This window comes from Oncorhynchus tshawytscha, linkage group LG07, assembly GCF_018296145.1.
Source record: "Oncorhynchus tshawytscha isolate Ot180627B linkage group LG07, Otsh_v2.0, whole genome shotgun sequence".
Taxonomy (NCBI): Eukaryota; Metazoa; Chordata; class Actinopteri; order Salmoniformes; family Salmonidae; genus Oncorhynchus; species Oncorhynchus tshawytscha.
In genome coordinates this window covers 75,626,666-75,649,824 of record NC_056435.1, presented here as the reverse complement: position 1 = coordinate 75,649,824, position 23,159 = coordinate 75,626,666, and the positions used below count along the sequence as shown (strand labels likewise).

Sequence of the window (23,159 nt, the reverse complement as noted above, 5' to 3'; positions counted from 1 at the left end):
CACACTAACACATTATATACACACCAACACATTATATACACACCAACACATTATATACACACATTATATACACACCAACACATTATATACACACTAACACATTACATACACACCAACACATTATATACACACATTATATACACACCAACACATTATATACACACATTATATACACACCAACACATTACATACCAACACATTATATACACACATTATATACACACCAACACATTATATACACACTAACATATTACATACACACATTATATACACACCAACACATTACATACACACATTATATACACACCAACACATTATATACACACATTATATACACACTAACACATTATATACACACATTATATACACACCAACACATTATATACACACATTATATACACACCAACACATTATATACACACCAACACATTATATACACACTAACACATTATATACACACTAACACATTATATACACACAATCACATTATATACACACCAACACATTATATACACACCAACACATTATATACACACTAACACATTATATACACACCATCACATTATATACACACCATCACATTATATACACACCAACACATTATATACACACATTATATACACACCAACACATTATATACACACTAACACATTATATACACACTAACACATTATATACACACTAACACATTATATACACACATTATATACACACCAACACATTATATACACACCAACACATTATATACACACCAACACATTACATACACACATTATATACACACCAACACATTACATACACACCAACACATTATATACACACCAACACATTATATACACACCAACACATTATATACACACCAACACATTATATACACACTAACACATTATATACACACCAACACATTATATACACACCAACACATTACATACACACTAACACATTATATACACACTAACACATTATATACACACATTACATACACACTAACACATTATATACACACATTATATACACACCAACACATTACATACAAACATTATATGCACACCAACACATTATATACACAACCAACACATTATATACACACATTATATACACACCAACACATTATAAACACCAACACATTATATACACACATTATATACACACCAACACATTATATACACACATTATATACACACCAACACATTATATACACACATTATATACACACCAACACATTATATACACACATTATATACACACATTATATACACACACCAACACATTATATACACACATTATATACACACATTATATACACACCAACACATTATATACACACATTATATACACACATTATATACACACATTATATACACACTAACACATTATAAACACACATTATATACACACCAACACATTATATACACACCAACACATTACATACCAACACATTATAAACACCAACACATTACATACACATTACATACACATTATATACACACATTATATACACACCAACACATTATATACACACCAACACATTACATACACATTATATACACACCAACACATTATATACACACATTATATACACACCAACACATTATATACACACATTATATACACACCAACACATTATATACACACATTATATACACACCAACACATTATATACACACCAACACATTATATACACACATTATATACACACCAACACATTATATACACACCAACACATTATATACACACATTATATACACACTAACACATTATATACACATTATATACACACCAACACATTATATACAGACATTATATACACACCAACACATTATATACACACTAACACATTATATACACACATTATATACACACCAACACATTATATACACACCAACACATATACACACTAACACATTATATACACACTAACACATTATATGCACACATTACATACACACCAACACATTATATACACACATTGTATACACACTAACACATTATATACACACCAACACATTACATACCAACACATTACATACACACTAACACATTATATACACATTATATACACACCAACACATTATATACAGACATTATATACACACCAACACATTATATACACACTAACACATTATATACACACCAACACATTATATACACACATTATATACACAACAACACATTATATACACACATTACATACACACCAACACATTACATACACACATTATATACACAACAACACATTATATACACACATTATATACACACCAACACATTATATACACACCAACACATATACACACTAACACATTATATACACACTAACACATTATATGCACACATTACATACACACCAACACATTATATACACACATTGTATACACACTAACACATTATATACACACCAACACATTACATACCAACACATTACATACACACTAACACATTATATACACATTATATACACACCAACACATTATATACAGACATTATATACACACCAACACATTATATACACACTAACACATTATATGCACACATTACATACACACCAACACATTATATACACACATTGTATACACACTAACACATTATATACACACCAACACATTACATACCAACACATTACATACACACTAACACATTATATACACATTATATACACACCAACACATTATATACAGACATTATATACACAACAACACATTATATACACACATTATATACACACCAACACATTATATACACACCAACACATATACACACTAACACATTATATACACACTAACACATTATATGCACACATTACATACACACCAACACATTATATACACACATTGTATACACACTAACACATTATATACACCAACACATTACATACCAACACATTACATACACAACAACACATTATATACACACATTATATACACACCAACACATTATATACACATTATATACACACCAACACATTACATACCAACACATTATATACACACCAACACATTACATACACATTATATACACACATTATATACACACCAACACATTATATAGACATTACATACACACATTATATACACACCAACACATTATATACACACCAACACATTACATACCAACACATTATATACACACCAACACATTACATACACATTATATACACACATTATATACACACCAACACATTATATAGACATTACATACACACATTATATACACACCAACACATTATATACACACCAACACATTATATACACACCAACACATTACATACCAACACATTATATACACACCAACACATTACATACACATTATATACACACATTATATACACACCAACACATTATATAGACATTACATACACACATTATATACACACCAACACATTACATACACATTATATACACACCAACACATTATATACACACCAACACATTACATACACATTATATACACACCAACACATTATATACACACCAACACATTACATACCAACACATTATATACACACCAACACATTATATAGACATTACATACACACATCATATACACACCAACACATTATATAGACATTACATACACACATTATATACACACCAACACATTATATACACACCAACACATTACATACACACATTATATACACACCAACACATTATATACACACATTATATACACACCAACACATTACATACCAACACATTATATACACACCAACACATTACATACACATTATATACACACATTATATACACACCAACACATTATATACACACATTATATACACACCAACACATTATATACACCAACACATTACATACACACATTATATACACACCAACACATTATATACACACCAACACATTATATACACACCAACACATTATATACACACATTATATACACACCAACACATTATATACACACATTATATACACACCAACACATTATATACACACCAACACATTACATACACACATTATATACACACCAACACATTATATACACACATTATATACACACCAACACATTATATACACACCAACACATTATATACACACCAACACATTATATACACACATTATATACACACCAACACATTATATACACACCAACACATTATATACACACCAACACATTATATACACACATTATATACACACCAACACATTATATACACACATTATATACACACCAACACATTACATACACACCAACACATTACATACACACATTATATACACACCAACACATTATATACACACATTACATACACACCAACACATTATATACACACCAACACATTATATACACACCAACACCTTATATACACACATTATATACACACCAACACATTATATACACACATTACATACACACCAACACATTATATACACACATTATATACACACCAACACATTATATACACACATTATATACACACCAACACATTATATACACACCAACACATTATATACACACCAACACATTATATACACACATTATATACACACCAACACATTATATACACACCAACACATTATATACACACCAACACATTATATACACACATTATATACACACCAACACATTATATACACACATTATATACACACCAACACATTATATACACACCAACACATTACATACACACCAACACATTACATACACACATTATATACACACCAACACATTATATACACACATTACATACACACCAACACATTATATACACACCAACACATTATATACACACCAACACCTTATATACACACATTATATACACACCAACACATTATATACACACATTACATACACACCAACACATTATATACACACATTATATACACACCAACACATTACATACACACCAACACATTATATACACACATTATATACACACCAACACATTATATACACACCAACACATTACATACACACTAACACATTATATACACACATTATATACACACATTATATACACACCAACACATTATATACACACATTATATACACACCAACACATTATATACACACCAACACATTATATACACACCAACACATAATATACACACCAACACATTATATACACACTAACACATTATATACACACATTATATACACACATTATATACACACCAACACATTATATACACACATTATATACACACCAACACATTATATACACACATTATATACACACCAACACATTATATACACACATTATATACACACCAACACATTATATACACACCAACACATTATATACACACCAACACATTATATACACACCAACACATTATATACACACATTATATGCACACTAACACATTATATACACACATTATATACACACCAACACATTATATACACACATTACATACACACCAACACATTATATACACACATTATATACACACCAACACATTACATACACACCAACACATTATATACACACATTATATACACACCAACACATTACATACACATTACATACACACATTATATACACACCAACACATTATATACACACATTATATACACACCAACACATTATATACACACCAACACATTACATACACATTACATACACACATTATATACACACCAACACATTATTTACACACATTATATACACACTAACACATTATATACACATTATATACACACCAACACATTATATACACACATTATATACACACCAACACATTATATACACACTAACACATTATATACACACCAACACATTATATACACACATTATATACACACCAACACATTATATACACACTAACACATTATATACACACATTATATACACACCAACACATTATATACACACCAACACATTATATACACACATTATATACACACCAACACATTATATACACACATTATATACACACCAACACATTATATACACACGTTATATACACACCAACACATTATATATACACATTACATACACACTAACACATTGTATACACACATTACATACACACCAACACATTCTATACACACATTATATACACACCAACACATTATATACACACCAACACATTATATACACACATTATATACACACCAACACATTACATACACACCAACACATTATGTACACACTAACACATTACATACACACCAACACATTATATACACACATTATATACACACCAACACATTATATACACACCAACACATTATATACACACCAACACATTATATACACACCAACACATTACATACATTATATACAGTTTACAATTGGCTCATTCATCCCCCTCCTCTCCCCTCATTCATCCCCTTCCTCTCACCTCATTCATCCCCCTCCTCTCACCTCATTCATCCCCCTCCTCTCACCTCATTCATCCCCCTCCTCTCACCTCATTCATCCCCCCCTCCTCTCACCTCATTCATCCCCCCTCCTCTCACCTCATTCATCCCCTTCCTCTCACCTCATTCATCCCCCTCCTAGGGTCTGTCCCTACTTCAGAGTGCACTAACCTGATGGTATGAATAGGGTCTGTCCCTACTTCAGAGTGCACTAACCTGATGGTCCCTACTTCAGAGTGCACTAACCTGATGGTCCCTACTTCAGAGTGCACTAACCTGATGGTCGCTACTTCAGAGTGCACTAACCTGATGGTCCCTGCTTCAGAGTGCACTAACCTGATGGTCCCTACTTCAGAGTGCACTAACCTGATGGTCCCTGCTTCAGAGTGCACTAACCTGATGGTCCCTGCTTCAGAGTGCACTAACCTGATGGTCCCTACTTCAGAGTGCACTAACCTGATGGTCCCTACTTCAGAGTGCACTAACCTGATGGTCCCTACTTCAGAGTGCACTAACCTGATGGTCGCTACTTCAGAGTGCACTAACCTGATGGTCCCTGCTTCAGAGTGCACTAACCTGATGGTCCCTACTTCAGAGTGCACTAACCTGATGGTCCCTGCTTCAGAGTGCACTAACCTGATGGTCCCTGCTTCAGAGTGCACTAACCTGATGGTCCCTACTTCAGAGTGCACTAACCTGATGGTCCCTGCTTCAGAGTGCACTAACCTGATGGTCCCTGCTTCAGAGTGCACTAACCTGATGGTCCCTACTTCAGAGTGCACTAACCTGATGGTATGAACACTACTTCAGAGTGCACTAACCTGATGGTCCCTGCTTCAGAGTGCACTAACCTGATGGTATGAATAGGCTCTGTCCCTACTTCAGAGTGCACTAACCTGATGGTCCCTACTTCAGAGTGCACTAACCTGATGGTATGAACACTACTTCAGAGTGCACTAACCTGATGGTCCCTACTTCAGAGTGCACTAACCTGATGGTATGAACACTACTTCAGAGTGCACTAACCTGATGCTCCCTACTTCAGAGTCCACTAACCTGATGGTATGAATAGGCTCTGTCCCTGCTTCAGAGTGCACTAACCTGATGCTCCCTACTTCAGAGTGCACTAACCTGATGGTCCCTACTTCAGATTGCACTAACCTGATGGTATGAATAGGGTCTGTCCCTACTTCAGAGTGCACTAACCTGATGGTCCCTACTTCAGAGTGCACTAACCTGATGGTATGAACACTACTTCAGAGTGCACTAACCTGATGGTATGAACACTACTTGAGAGTGCACTAACCTGATGGTCCCTACTTTAGAGTGCACTAACCTGATGGTCCCTGCTTTAGAGTGCACTAACCTGATGGTCCCTACTTTAGAGTGCACTAACCTGATGGTCCCTACTTCAGAGTGCACTAACCTGATGGTCCCTACTTCAGAGTGCACTAACCTGATGGTATGAACACTACTTCAGAGTGCACTAACCTGATGCTCCCTACTTCAGAGTGCACTAACCTGATGGTATGAATAGGGTCTGACCCTACTTGAGAGTGCACTAACCTGATGGTCCCTACTTCAGAGTGCACTAACCTGATGGTCACTACTTCAGAGTGCACTAACCTGATGGTATGAATAGGGTCTGACCCTACTTGAGAGTGCACTAACCTGATGGTCACTACTTCAGAGTGCACTAACCTGATGGTCGCTACTTCAGAGTGCACTAACCTGATGGTATGAACACTACTTCAGAGTGCACTAACCTGATGGTCCCTACTTCAGAGTGCACTAACCTGATGGTCACTACTTCAGAGTGCACTAACCTGATGGTGCCTACTTCAGAGTGCACTAACCTGATGGTGCCTACTTCAGAGTGCACTAACCTGATGGTCCCTACTTCAGATTGCACTAACCTGATGGTCCCTACTTCAGAGTGCACTAACCTGATGGTATGAATAGGGTCTGTCCCTACTTCAGAGTGCACTAACCTGATGGTATGAACACTACTTCAGAGTGCACTAACCTGATGGTCCCTACTTCAGAGTGCACTAACCTGATGGTCCCTGCTTCAGAGTGCACTAACCTGATGGTCCCTGCTTCAGAGTGCACTAACCTGATGGTCCCTGCTTCAGAGTGCACTAACCTGATGGTCCCTACTTCAGAGTGCACTAACCTGATGGTATGAACACTACTTCAGAGTGCACTAACCTGATGGTCCCTACTTCAGAGTGCACTAACCTGATGGTCCCTGCTTCAGAGTGCACTAACCTGATGGTCCCTACTTCAGAGTGCACTAACCTGATGGTATGAATAGGGTCTGTCCCTACTTCAGAGTGCACTAACCTGATGGTATGAACACTACTTCAGAGTGCACTAACCTGATGGTATGAATAGGGTCTGTCCCTACTTCAGAGTCCACTAACCTGATGGTATGAATAGGGTCTGTCCCTACTTCAGAGGGCACTAACCTGATGGTATGAATAGGGTCTGTCCCTACTTCAGAGGGCACTAACCTGATGCTCCCTACTTCAGAGTGCACTAACCTGATGCTCCCTGCTTCAGAGTGCACTAACCTGATGGTCCCTACTTTAGAGTGCACTAACCTGATGGTCCCTACTTTAGAGTGCACTAACCTGATGGTCCCTACTTTAGAGTGCACTAACCTGATGGTATGAATAGGGTCTGTCCCTGCTTCAGAGGGCACTAACCTGATGGTATGAATAGGGTCTGTCCCTACTTCAGAGTACACTAACCTGATGGTCCCTACTTCAGAGGGCACTAACCTGATGGTCCCTACTTCAGAGTGCACTAACCTGATGGTATGAATAGGGTCTGTCCCTACTTCAGAGTGCACTAACCTGATGGTCCCTACTTCAGAGTCCACTAACCTGATGCTCCCTACTTTAGAGTGCACTAACCTGATGGTATGAATAGGGTCTGTCCCTACTTCAGAGTGCACTAACCTGATGGTCCCTACTTCAGAGGGCACTAACCTGATGGTCCCTGCTTCAGAGTGCACTAACCTGATGGTCCCTACTTTAGAGTGCACTAACCTGATGGTCCCTACTTTAGAGTGCACTAACCTGATGGTCCCTACTTTAGAGTGCACTAACCTGATGGTCCCTACTTCAGAGTGCACTAACCTGATGGTCCCTACTTCAGAGGGCACTAACCTGATGGTCCCTGCTTCAGAGTGCACTAACCTGATGGTATGAATAGGGTCTGTCCCTACTTCAGAGTGCACTAACCTGATGGTATGAATAGGGTCTGTCCCTGCTTCAGAGTGCACTTGTAACACTTGTCCACCTGGTCAGCGAAGAACATCTCTGTGTGATTGGCTGAGGACCTCCAGCGCTCGTACAGCGATAGGTTGGCTGACGTGGGCTTGATCAGGAAGAAGATCTTCTCTCCCTGGAAACAACAGGACCAGTTTATCATTGTTTTGATTGTTTATGGTTAGTTATAGACTCATGCTACAGAGGCCCTGGTCTAAAGTAGTGCACTATATAGGGAATAGGGCCCTGGTCTAAAGTAGTGCACTATACAGGGAATAGGGCCCTGGTCTATAGTAGTGCATTATATAGGGAATAGGGCCCTGGTCTAAAGTAGTGCATTATATAGGGAATAGGGCCCTGGTCTAAAGTAGTGCACTATACAGGGAATAGGACCCTGGTCTATAGTAGTGCAATATATAGGGAATAGGGCCCTGGTCTAAAGTAGTGCATTATATAGGGAATAGGGCCCTGGTCTAACATAGTGCACTATATAGGGAATAGGGCCCTGGTCTAAAGTAGTGCACTATATAGGGAATAGGGCCCTGGTCTAACGTCGTGCACTATATAGGGAATAGTGAGTTTTAGTTGATCATTATAACCGTGCCTAAGGACTCCTCCTTGTTCAGCGTACTGCACATTGCATACTGGCTGTACAGACATGTTTTCTTGATGAACCTACCTGGATAAATAAGGTGATTAACTGTGTCATACCTTGAGTACGTGGTACCATACGGAGGCCCCTCCACACTCGATGTGGAAGTCAGTGTAGCTGTCTTTAACACCGATCAGACAGTACTTAGTGACTTTAGGTTTCCCCAGGAGAGCATCGTCTGGCCAGTAGTTCTCTACCCACGACAACCTCCGCACAATCTGAGGGCTCTCCACTATACTGTCCATCCTGAGAGAGGTGTGAGAGAGAACCAAACAACCATGTCATGTAATGTTAGAAACGATATGAGGGCTCTCCACTATACTGTCCATTCCAAAGACTACAATATAATCACAGACAGTTAGCTACTGGGACAGACATACAGACAGTTAGCTACTGGGACAGACAGACAGACAGTCAGACAGACAGACAGACAGACAGACAGACAGACAGAGACAGCTACTGGGACAGACAGACAGACAGACAGTTAGCTACTGAAACAGACAGACAGTTAGCTACTGAGACAGACAGACAGTTAGCTACTGAAACAGACAGACAGTTAGCTACTGAGACAGACAGACAGACAGACAGTTAGCTACTGAGACAGACAGACAGACAGACAGACAGTTAGCTACTGAGACAGACAGACAGACAGTTAGCTACTGAGACAGACAGACAGACAGTTAGCTACTGAGACAGACAGACAGACAGTTAGCTACTGAGACAGACAGACAGACAGTTAGGTACTGAGACAGACAGACAGACAGTTAGGTACTGAGACAGACAGACAGACAGTTAGGTACTGAGACAGACAGACAGACAGTTAGGTACTGAGACAGACAGACAGACAGTTAGGTACTGAGACAGACAGACAGAGAGACAGTTAGCTACTGAGACAGACAGACAGACAGACAGACATACAGACAGTTAGCTACTGAGACAGACAGACAGACAGACAGCTATTGAGACAGACAGACAGCTACTGAGACAGACAGACAGACAGCTACTGAGACAGACAGACAGACAGCTACTGAGACAGACAGACAGACAGCTACTGAGACAGACAGACAGACAGCTACTGAGACAGACAGACAGCTACTGAGACAGACAGACAGCTACTGAGACAGACAGACAGCTACTGAGACAGACAGACAGACAGTTAGCTACTGAGACAGACAGACAGACAGTTAGCTACTGAGACAGACAGACAGACAGTTAGCTACTGAGACAGACAGACACAGACAGACAGACAGTTAGCTACTGAGACAGACAGACACAGACAGACAGACAGTTAGGTACTGAGACAGACAGACAGACAGTTAGCTACTGAGACAGACAGACAGACAGTTAGCTACTGAGACAGACAGACAGTTAGCTACTGAGACAGACAGACAGTTAGCTACTGAGACAGACAGACAGCTACTGAGACAGACAGACAGTCAGCTACTGAGACAGACAGACAGACAGTCAGCTACTGAGACAGACAGACAGACAGTCAGCTACTGAGACAGACAGACAGACAGTTAGCTACTGAGACAGACAGACAGACAGTTAGCTACTGAGACAGACAGACAGTTAGCTACTGAGACAGACAGACAGTTAGCTACTGAGACAGACAGACAGTTAGCTACTGAGACAGACAGACAGACAGCTACTGAGACAGACAGACAGTCAGCTACTGAGACAGACAGACAGCTACTGAGACAGACAGACAGCTACTGAGACAGACAGACAGCTACTGAGACAGACAGACAGCTACTGAGACAGACAGACAGACAGCTACTGAGACAGACAGGCAGACAGCTACTGAGACAGACAGGCAGACAGCTACTGAGACAGACAGACAGACAGACAGCTACTGAGACAGACAGACAGACAGTTAGCTACTGAGACAGACAGACAGTTAGCTACTGAGACAGACAGACAGTTAGCTACTGAGACAGACAGACAGACAGCTACTGAGACAGACAGACAGACAGCTACTGAGACAGACAGACAGACAGCTACTGAGACAGACAGCTACTGGGACAGACAGACCGACGGACAGACATACAGACAGTTAGCTTCTGGGACAGACATACAGACAGTTAGCTACTGAGACAGACATACAGACAGTTAGCTACTGAGACAGACAGACAGACAGTTAGCTACTGAGACAGACAGACAGACAGTTAGCTACTGAGACAGACAGACAGACAGTTAGCTACTGAGACAGACAGACAGACAGTTAGCTACTGAGACAGACAGACAGACAGCTACTGAGACAGACAGACAGACAGCTACTGAGACAGACAGACAGACAGACAGCTACTGAGACAGACAGACAGACAGCTACTGAGACAGACAGACAGACAGTTAGCTACTGGGACAGACAGACCGACGGACAGACATACAGACAGTTAGCTACTGAGACAGACAGACAGACAGTTAGCTACTGAGACAGACAGACAGACAGACAGACAGACAGACAGCTATTGAGACAGACAGACAGCTACTGAGACAGACAGACAGCTACTGAGACAGACAGACAGACAGCTACTGAGACAGACAGACAGTCAGCTACTGAGACAGACAGACAGCTACTGAGACAGACAGACAGCTACTGAGACAGACAGACAGCTACTGAGACAGACAGACAGCTACTGAGACAGACAGACAGACAGCTACTGAGACAGACAGGCAGACAGCTACTGAGACAGACAGGCAGACAGCTACTGAGACAGACAGACAGCTACTGAGACAGACAGACAGACAGTTAGCTACTGAGACAGACAGACAGTTAGCTACTGAGACAGACAGACAGTTAGCTACTGAGACCGACAGACAGTTAGCTACTGAGACAGACAGACAGACAGCTACTGAGACAGACAGACAGACAGCTACTGAGACAGACAGACAGACAGCTACTGAGACAGACAGACAGACAGCTACTGAGACAGACAGACAGACAGACAGCTACTGAGACAGACAGACAGACAGACAGCTACTGAGACAGACAGACAGTTAGCTACTGAGACAGACAGACAGTTAGCTACTGAGACAGACAGACAGTTAGCTACTGAGACAGACAGACAGACAGCTACTGAGACAGACAGACAGACAGCTACTGAGACAGACAGACAGACAGCTACTGAGACAGACAGACAGACAGCTACTGAGACAGACAGACAGACAGACAGCTACTGAGACAGACAGACAGACAGCTACTGAGACAGACAGACAGACAGTTAGCTACTGGGACAGACAGACCGACAGACAGTTAGCTTCTGGGACAGACATACAGACAGTTAGCTACTGAGACAGACATACAGACAGTTAGCTACTGAGACAGACAGACAGACAGTTAGCTACTGAGACAGACAGACAGACAGTTAGCTACTGAGACAGACAGACAGACAGACAGCTATTGAGACAGACAGACAGACAGACAGCTATTGAGACAGACAGACAGCTACTGAGACAGACAGACAGACAGCTACTGAGACAGACAGACAGACAGCTACTGAGACAGACAGACAGTCAGCTACTGAGACAGACAGACAGCTACTGAGACAGACAGACAGCTACTGAGACAGACAGACAGCTACTGAGACAGACAGACAGACAGTTAGCTACTGGGACAGACAGACCGACAGACAGTTAGCTTCTGGGACAGACATACAGACAGTTAGCTACTGAGACAGACATACAGACAGTTAGCTACTGAGACAGACAGACAGACAGTTAGCTACTGAGACAGACAGACAGACAGTTAGCTACTGAGACAGACAGACAGACAGACAGCTATTGAGACAGACAGACAGACAGCTATTGAGACAGACAGACAGCTACTGAGACAGACAGACAGACAGCTACTGAGACAGACAGACAGACAGCTACTGAGACAGACAGACAGTCAGCTACTGAGACAGACAGACAGCTACTGAGACAGACAGACAGCTACTGAGACAGACAGACAGCTACTGAGACAGACAGGCAGACAGCTACTGAGACAGACAGGCAGACAGCTACTGAGACAGACAGGCAGCTACTGAGACAGACAGACAGACAGTTAGCTACTGAGACAGACAGACAGTTAGCTACTGAGACAGACAGACAGTTAGCTACTGAGACAGACAGACAGTTAGCTACTGAGACAGACAGACAGTTAGCTACTGAGACAGACAGACAGACAGCTACTGAGACAGACACAGACAGACAGCTACTGAGACAGACAGACAGACAGACAGCTACTGAGACAGACAGACAGACAGCTACTGAGACAGACAGACAGACAGACAGTTAGCTACTGGGACAGACAGACCGACAGACAGTTAGCTTCTGGGACAGACATACAGACAGTTAGCTACTGAGACAGACAGACAGACAGTTAGCTACTGAGACAGACAGACAGCTACTGAGACAGACAGACAGACAGTTAGCTACTGAGACAGACAGACAGTTAGCTACTGAGACAGACAGACAGTTAGCTACTGAGACAGACAGACAGTTAGCTACTGAGACAGACAGACAGTTAGCTACTGAGACAGACAGACAGACAGCTACTGAGACAGACAGACAGACAGCTACTGAGACAGACAGACAGACAGACAGCTACTGAGACAGACAGACAGACAGACAGCTACTGAGACAGACAGACAGACAGCTACTGAGACAGACAGACAGACAGACAGTTAGCTACTGGGACAGACAGACCGACAGACAGTTAGCTTCTGGGACAGACATACAGACAGTTAGCTACTGAGACAGACAGATAGACAGTTAGCTACTGAGACAGACAGACAGACAGTTAGCTACTGAGACAGACAGACAGACAGTTAGCTACTGAGACAGACAGACAGACAGACAGCTACTGAGACAGACAGACAGACAGACAGCTACTGAGACAGACAGCTACTGAGACAGACAGACAGACAGACAGCTACTGAGACAGACAGACAGACAGCTACTGAGACAGACAGACAGACAGACAGTTAGCTACTGGGACAGACAGACCGACGGACAGACATACAGACAGTTAGCTACTGAGACAGACAGACAGACAGTTAGCTACTGAGACAGACAGACAGACAGACAGCTATTGAGACAGACAGACAGCTACTGAGACAGACAGACAGCTACTGAGACAGACAGACAGACAGCTACTGAGACAGACAGACAGACAGCTACTGAGACAGACAGACAGACAGCTACTGAGACAGACAGACAGACAGCTACTGAGACAGACAGACAGCTACTGAGACAGACAGACAGCTACTGAGACAGACAGACAGACAGCTACTGAGACAGACAGGCAGACAGCTACTGAGACAGACAGGCAGACAGCTACTGAGACAGACAGACAGACAGTTAGCTACTGAGACAGACAGACAGTTAGCTACTGAGACAGACAGACAGACAGCTACTGAGACAGACAGACAGACAGCTACTGAGACAGACAGACAGACAGCTACTGAGACAGACAGCTACTGGGACAGACAGACCGACGGACAGACATACAGACAGTTAGCTTCTGGGACAGACATACAGACAGTTAGCTACTGAGACAGACATACAGACAGTTAGCTACTGAGACAGACAGACAGACAGTTAGCTACTGAGACAGACAGACAGACAGTTAGCTACTGAGACAGACAGACAGACAGTTAGCTACTGAGACAGACAGACAGACAGTTAGCTACTGAGACAGACAGACAGACAGCTACTGAGACAGACAGACAGACAGCTACTGAGACAGACAGACAGACAGCTACTGAGACAGACAGACAGACAGCTACTGAGACAGACAGACAGACAGTTAGCTACTGGGACAGACAGACCGACGGACAGACATACAGACAGTTAGCTACTGAGACAGACAGACAGACAGTTAGCTACTGAGACAGACAGACAGACAGACAGACAGACAGACAGACAGCTATTGAGACAGACAGACAGCTACTGAGACAGACAGACAGCTACTGAGACAGACAGACAGACAGCTACTGAGACAGACAGACAGTCAGCTACTGAGACAGACAGACAGCTACTGAGACAGACAGACAGCTACTGAGACAGACAGACAGCTACTGAGACAGACAGACAGACAGCTACTGAGACAGACAGGCAGACAGCTACTGAGACAGACAGACAGACAGCTACTGAGACAGACAGACAGACAGCTACTGAGACAGACAGACAGACAGCTACTGAGACAGACAGACAGACAGACAGCTACTGAGACAGACAGACAGACAGACAGCTACTGAGACAGACAGACAGACAGACAGCTACTGAGACAGACAGACAGTTAGCTACTGAGACAGACAGACAGTTAGCTACTGAGACAGACAGACAGTTAGCTACTGAGACAGACAGACAGACAGCTACTGAGACAGACAGACAGACAGCTACTGAGACAGACAGACAGACAGCTACTGAGACAGACAGACAGACAGCTACTGAGACAGACAGACAGACAGACAGCTACTGAGACAGACAGACAGACAGCTACTGAGACAGACAGACAGACAGACAGTTAGCTACTGGGACAGACAGACCGACAGACAGTTAGCTTCTGGGACAGACATACAGACAGTTAGCTACTGGGACAGACAGACCGACGGACAGACATACAGACAGTTAGCTACTGAGACAGACAGACAGACAGTTAGCTACTGAGACAGACAGACAGACAGACAGCTATTGAGACAGACAGACAGCTACTGAGACAGACAGACAGACAGCTACTGAGACAGACAGACAGACAGCTACTGAGACAGACAGACAGACAGCTACTGAGACAGACAGACAGACAGCTACTGAGACAGACAGACAGACAGCTACTGAGACAGACAGACAGCTACTGAGACAGACAGACAGCTACTGAGACAGACAGACAGACAGCTACTGAGACAGACAGGCAGACAGCTACTGAGACAGACAGGCAGACAGCTACTGAGACAGACAGACAGACAGTTAGCTACTGAGACAGACAGACAGTTAGCTACTGAGACAGACAGACAGACAGCTACTGAGACAGACAGACAGACAGCTACTGAGACAGACAGACAGACAGCTACTGAGACAGACAGCTACTGGGACAGACAGACCGACGGACAGACATACAGACAGTTAGCTTCTGGGACAGACATACAGACAGTTAGCTACTGAGACAGACATACAGACAGTTAGCTACTGAGACAGACAGACAGACAGTTAGCTACTGAGACAGACAGACAGACAGTTAGCTACTGAGACAGACAGACAGACAGTTAGCTACTGAGACAGACAGTCAGTCAGCTACTGAGACAGACAGACAGCTACTGAGACAGACAGACAGACAGACAGTTAGCTACTGGGACAGACAGACCGACGGACAGACATACAGACAGTTAGCTACTGAGACAGACAGACAGACAGTTAGCTACTGAGACAGACAGACAGACAGACAGCTATTGAGACAGACAGACAGCTACTGAGACAGACAGACAGACAGCTACTGAGACAGACAGACAGACAGCTACTGAGACAGACAGACAGACAGCTACTGAGACAGACAGACAGACAGCTACTGAGACAGACAGACAGACAGCTACTGAGACAGACAGACAGCTACTGAGACAGACAGACAGCTACTGAGACAGACAGACAGACAGCTACTGAGACAGACAGGCAGACAGCTACTGAGACAGACAGGCAGACAGCTACTGAGACAGACAGACAGACAGTTAGCTACTGAGACAGACAGACAGTTAGCTACTGAGACAGACAGACAGACAGCTACTGAGACAGACAGACAGCTACTGAGACAGACAGACAGACAGCTACTGAGACAGACAGCTACTGGGACAGACAGACCGACGGACAGACATACAGACAGTTAGCTTCTGGGACAGACATACAGACAGTTAGCTACTGAGACAGACATACAGACAGTTAGCTACTGAGACAGACAGACAGACAGTTAGCTACTGAGACAGACAGACAGACAGTTAGCTACTGAGACAGACAGACAGACAGTTAGCTACTGAGACAGACAGACAGACAGTTAGCTACTGAGACAGACAGACAGACAGCTACTGAGACAGACAGACAGACAGCTACTGAGACAGACAGACAGACAGCTACTGAGACAGACAGACAGACAGCTACTGAGACAGACAGACAGACAGTTAGCTACTGGGACAGACAGACCGACGGACAGACATACAGACAGTTAGCTACTGAGACAGACAGACAGACAGTTAGCTACTGAGACAGACAGACAGACAGACAGACAGACAGACAGACAGACAGACAGACAGCTATTGAGACAGACAGACAGCTACTGAGACAGACAGACAGCTACTGAGACAGACAGACAGACAGCTACTGAGACAGACAGACAGTCAGCTACTGAGACAGACAGACAGTCAGCTACTGAGACAGACAGACAGCTACTGAGACAGACAGACAGCTACTGAGACAGACAGACAGCTACTGAGACAGACAGACAGACAGCTACTGAGACAGACAGGCAGACAGCTACTGAGACAGACAGACAGACAGCTACTGAGACAGACAGACAGACAGCTACTGAGACAGACAGACAGACAGCTACTGAGACAGACAGACAGACAGACAGCTACTGAGACAGACAGACAGACAGACAGCTACTGAGACAGACAGACAGACAGACAGCTACTGAGACAGACAGACAGACAGACAGCTACTGAGACAGACAGACAGACAGACAGCTACTGAGACAGACAGACAGTTAGCTACTGAGACAGACAGACAGTTAGCTACTGAGACAGACAGACAGTTAGCTACTGAGACAGACAGACAGACAGCTACTGAGACAGACAGACAGACAGCTACTGAGACAGACAGACAGACAGCTACTGAGACAGACAGACAGACAGCTACTGAGACAGACAGACAGACAGACAGCTACTGAGACAGACAGACAGACAGCTACTGAGACAGACAGACAGACAGACAGTTAGCTACTGGGACAGACAGACCGACAGACAGTTAGCTTCTGGGACAGACATACAGACAGTTAGCTACTGAGACAGACAGACAGACAGCTACTGAGACAGACAGACAGACAGCTACTGAGACAGACAGACAGACAGCTACTGAGACAGACAGACAGACAGCTACTGAGACAGACAGCTACTGAGACAGACAGACAGACAGACAGCTACTGAGACAGACAGACAGACAGACAGCTACTGAGACAGACAGACAGTTAGCTACTGAGACAGACAGACAGTTAGCTACTGAGACAGACAGACAGTTAGCTACTGAGACAGACAGACAGACAGCTACTGAGACAGACAGACAGACAGCTACTGAGACAGACAGACAGACAGCTACTGAGACAGACAGACAGACAGCTACTGAGACAGACAGACAGACAGACAGCTACTGAGACAGACAGACAGACAGCTACTGAGACAGACAGACAGACAGACAGTTAGCTACTGGGACAGACAGACCGACAGACAGTTAGCTTCTGGGACAGACATACAGACAGTTAGCTACTGAGACAGACATACAGACAGTTAGCTACTGAGACAGACAGACAGACAGTTAGCTACTGAGACAGACAGACAGACAGTTAGCTACTGAGACAGACAGACAGACAGACAGCTATTGAGACAGACAGACAGACAGACAGCTATTGAGACAGACAGACAGCTACTGAGACAGACAGACAGACAGCTACTGAGACAGACAGACAGACAGCTACTGAGACAGACAGACAGTCAGCTACTGAGACAGACAGACAGCTACTGAGACAGACAGACAGCTACTGAGACAGACAGGCAGACAGCTACTGAGACAGACAGGCAGACAGCTACTGAGACAGACAGGCAGACAGCTACTGAGACAGACAGACAGCTACTGAGACAGACAGACAGACAGTTAGCTACTGAGACAGACAGACAGTTAGCTACTGAGACAGACAGACAGTTAGCTACTGAGACAGACAGACAGTTAGCTACTGAGACAGACAGACAGACAGACAGCTACTGAGACAGACAGACAGACAGCTACTGAGACAGACAGACAGACAGACAGCTACTGAGACAGACAGACAGACAGACAGCTACTGAGACAGACAGACAGACAGCTACTGAGACAGACAGACAGACAGTTAGCTACTGAGACAGACAGACAGTTAGCTACTGAGACAGACAGACAGTTAGCTACTGAGACAGACAGACAGTTAGCTACTGAGACAGACAGACAGACAGACAGCTACTGAGACAGACAGACAGACAGCTACTGAGACAGACAGACAGACAGACAGCTACTGAGACAGACAGACAGACAGACAGCTACTGAGACAGACAGACAGACAGCTACTGAGACAGACAGACAGACAGACAGTTAGCTACTGGGACAGACAGACCGACAGACAGTTAGCTTCTGGGACAGACATACAGACAGTTAGCTACTGAGACAGACAGACAGACAGTTAGCTACTGAGACAGACAGACAGCTACTGAGACAGACAGACAGACAGTTAGCTACTGAGACAGACAGACAGTTAGCTACTGAGACAGACAGACAGTTAGCTACTGAGACAGACAGACAGTTAGCTACTGAGACAGACAGACAGTTAGCTACTGAGACAGACAGACAGACAGCTACTGAGACAGACAGACAGACAGCTACTGAGACAGACAGACAGACAGACAGCTACTGAGACAGACAGACAGACAGACAGCTACTGAGACAGACAGACAGACAGCTACTGAGACAGACAGACAGACAGACAGTTAGCTACTGGGACAGACAGACCGACAGACAGTTAGCTTCTGGGACAGACATACAGACAGTTAGCTACTGAGACAGACAGACAGTTAGCTACTGAGACAGACAGACAGACAGTTAGCTACTGAGACAGACAGACAGACAGTTAGCTACTGAGACAGACAGACAGACAGCTACTGAGACAGACAGACAGACAGACAGCTACTGAGACAGACAGCTACTGAGACAGACAGACAGACAGACAGCTACTGAGACAGACAGACAGACAGCTACTGAGACAGACAGACAGACAGACAGTTAGCTACTGGGACAGACAGACCGACGGACAGACATACAGACAGTTAGCTACTGAGACAGACAGACAGACAGTTAGCTACTGAGACAGACAGACAGACAGACAGCTATTGAGACAGACAGACAGCTACTGAGACAGACAGACAGACAGCTACTGAGACAGACAGACAGACAGCTACTGAGACAGACAGACAGACAGCTACTGAGACAGACAGACAGACAGCTACTGAGACAGACAGACAGACAGACAGCTACTGAGACAGACAGACAGACAGACAGACAGACAGTTAGCTTATGGGACAGACATACGCGTTTTAGGTCTCTCTTGAAATAAGATTTTTATCTCAACAAGACTAATGTGGTTAAATAAAGGTTTAGTAAATAATTGAATTCAATAAAACACATGAATAGTACATAAAGTATCATTAACATGCCGATGATGAAAATGATTTAGACAAAGCTGTGTTTACCGTGTGTCAGAGAACTCCAGGTTGATAACATTTAATACTTTCTTCCTGCTGGTGCTGAAGTAGTAATCTACAAACTCCTTCAGCTTCATTTTACTGTCTTTCTGCTTGGTCACATCTATCACATCCACACCGATGTCTGGCCCTGCAACACATACACAACAAACAACAACATTTAAATATGCAGAAGATTAAAGATTCATTCATTATGAACATGAGTCATAGTGGGCAGATGAAGCAAAGAGGTGGGAAGAGTAGAGTACGAGCCAGTGAGATCCTATTGCCTCATTCTAGCATCTGCATATCTCCATTAGGGCACGCCTCCTCTGTGAGGTGCGTGTGTGCAATAACTACAATCCACTATGCACTCCTTCTAAACAACGCAATTTTTTAAAACGTTGGCAAAGGGCAAAGTCTACTAAACTTAGTCATATCTGTTCATAACAGGTTCTAGTTTTGGGAACAGAAAACGTTATTCAGATCAAATGTTTAATCGATGAGAAAATGTGCAGAATGTCCCCAAAATTCAATTTCCTTCCATCTTCTCCCACTGCCGGCCACTGGGCTTCCTCTCACTACCATATTTGGTAGTGAGTGGAAACGACAAGCAGATGCTTCACATTTACACATCTGGTGAAATATCTCATTGTTCAATCTTGTGGCAGAACTGGTGCAGTGTGTCAGGTTGAGCTCTAGATCGAAACAGCAGGTAACAGCTCCCTCTTGTGGTCCCGGATAGTAACAGCATAGTTATACATATAATACTGTTGAAACATTAAATTTATGACTGAAAAATGACAGATTAAAACAAATTTAAGTGAAATTAAATATCAAATGAAACAAAATGAACTAGTTCAAAATACAATACATTTGAAATATACTCTATATAAAACAATAGACAAGAAAGAATCTCGGAGATCAAAAACAATACTAGAAGTGTTGGTTACAGACAGAGACACGTGAACTGAATGAATCGAGAATAATGATGGGTGAGGAAGTTAGAGGCATAAATATCATACCCCCACCCAAAATGCTAAATGCCCCTGTTATTGTAATGGGGAGAGGTTGGAATGTCTTGGGGGTATGATGTAACCTTTATTTAACTAGGCAAGTCAGCTAAGAACAAATTCTTATTTACAATGACGGCCTAGGAACAGTGGGTTAACTGCCTTGATCAGGGGCAGAATGATGGATTTGAACCTTGTCGGCTCGGGGATTTGATCTAGCAACCTTTCAGTTACTAGTCCAACACTCTAACCACTAGGATACCTGCCGCCCCTACCCTCTAACCACTAGGCTACCTGCCGCACCTACACTCTAACCACTAGACTACCTGCCTCCTCTACACTCTAACCACTAGACTACCTGCCTCCTCTACACTCTAACCCCTAG

The 23,159-nt window shown here is 42.9% G+C and overlaps 1 pseudogene; it reads right to left on the bottom strand.

Moving 5' to 3' along the window:
* LOC121846745 overlaps positions 1-23,159 on the bottom strand; it is a 171,846-nt pseudogene that overhangs the window by 114,132 nt on the left and 34,555 nt on the right.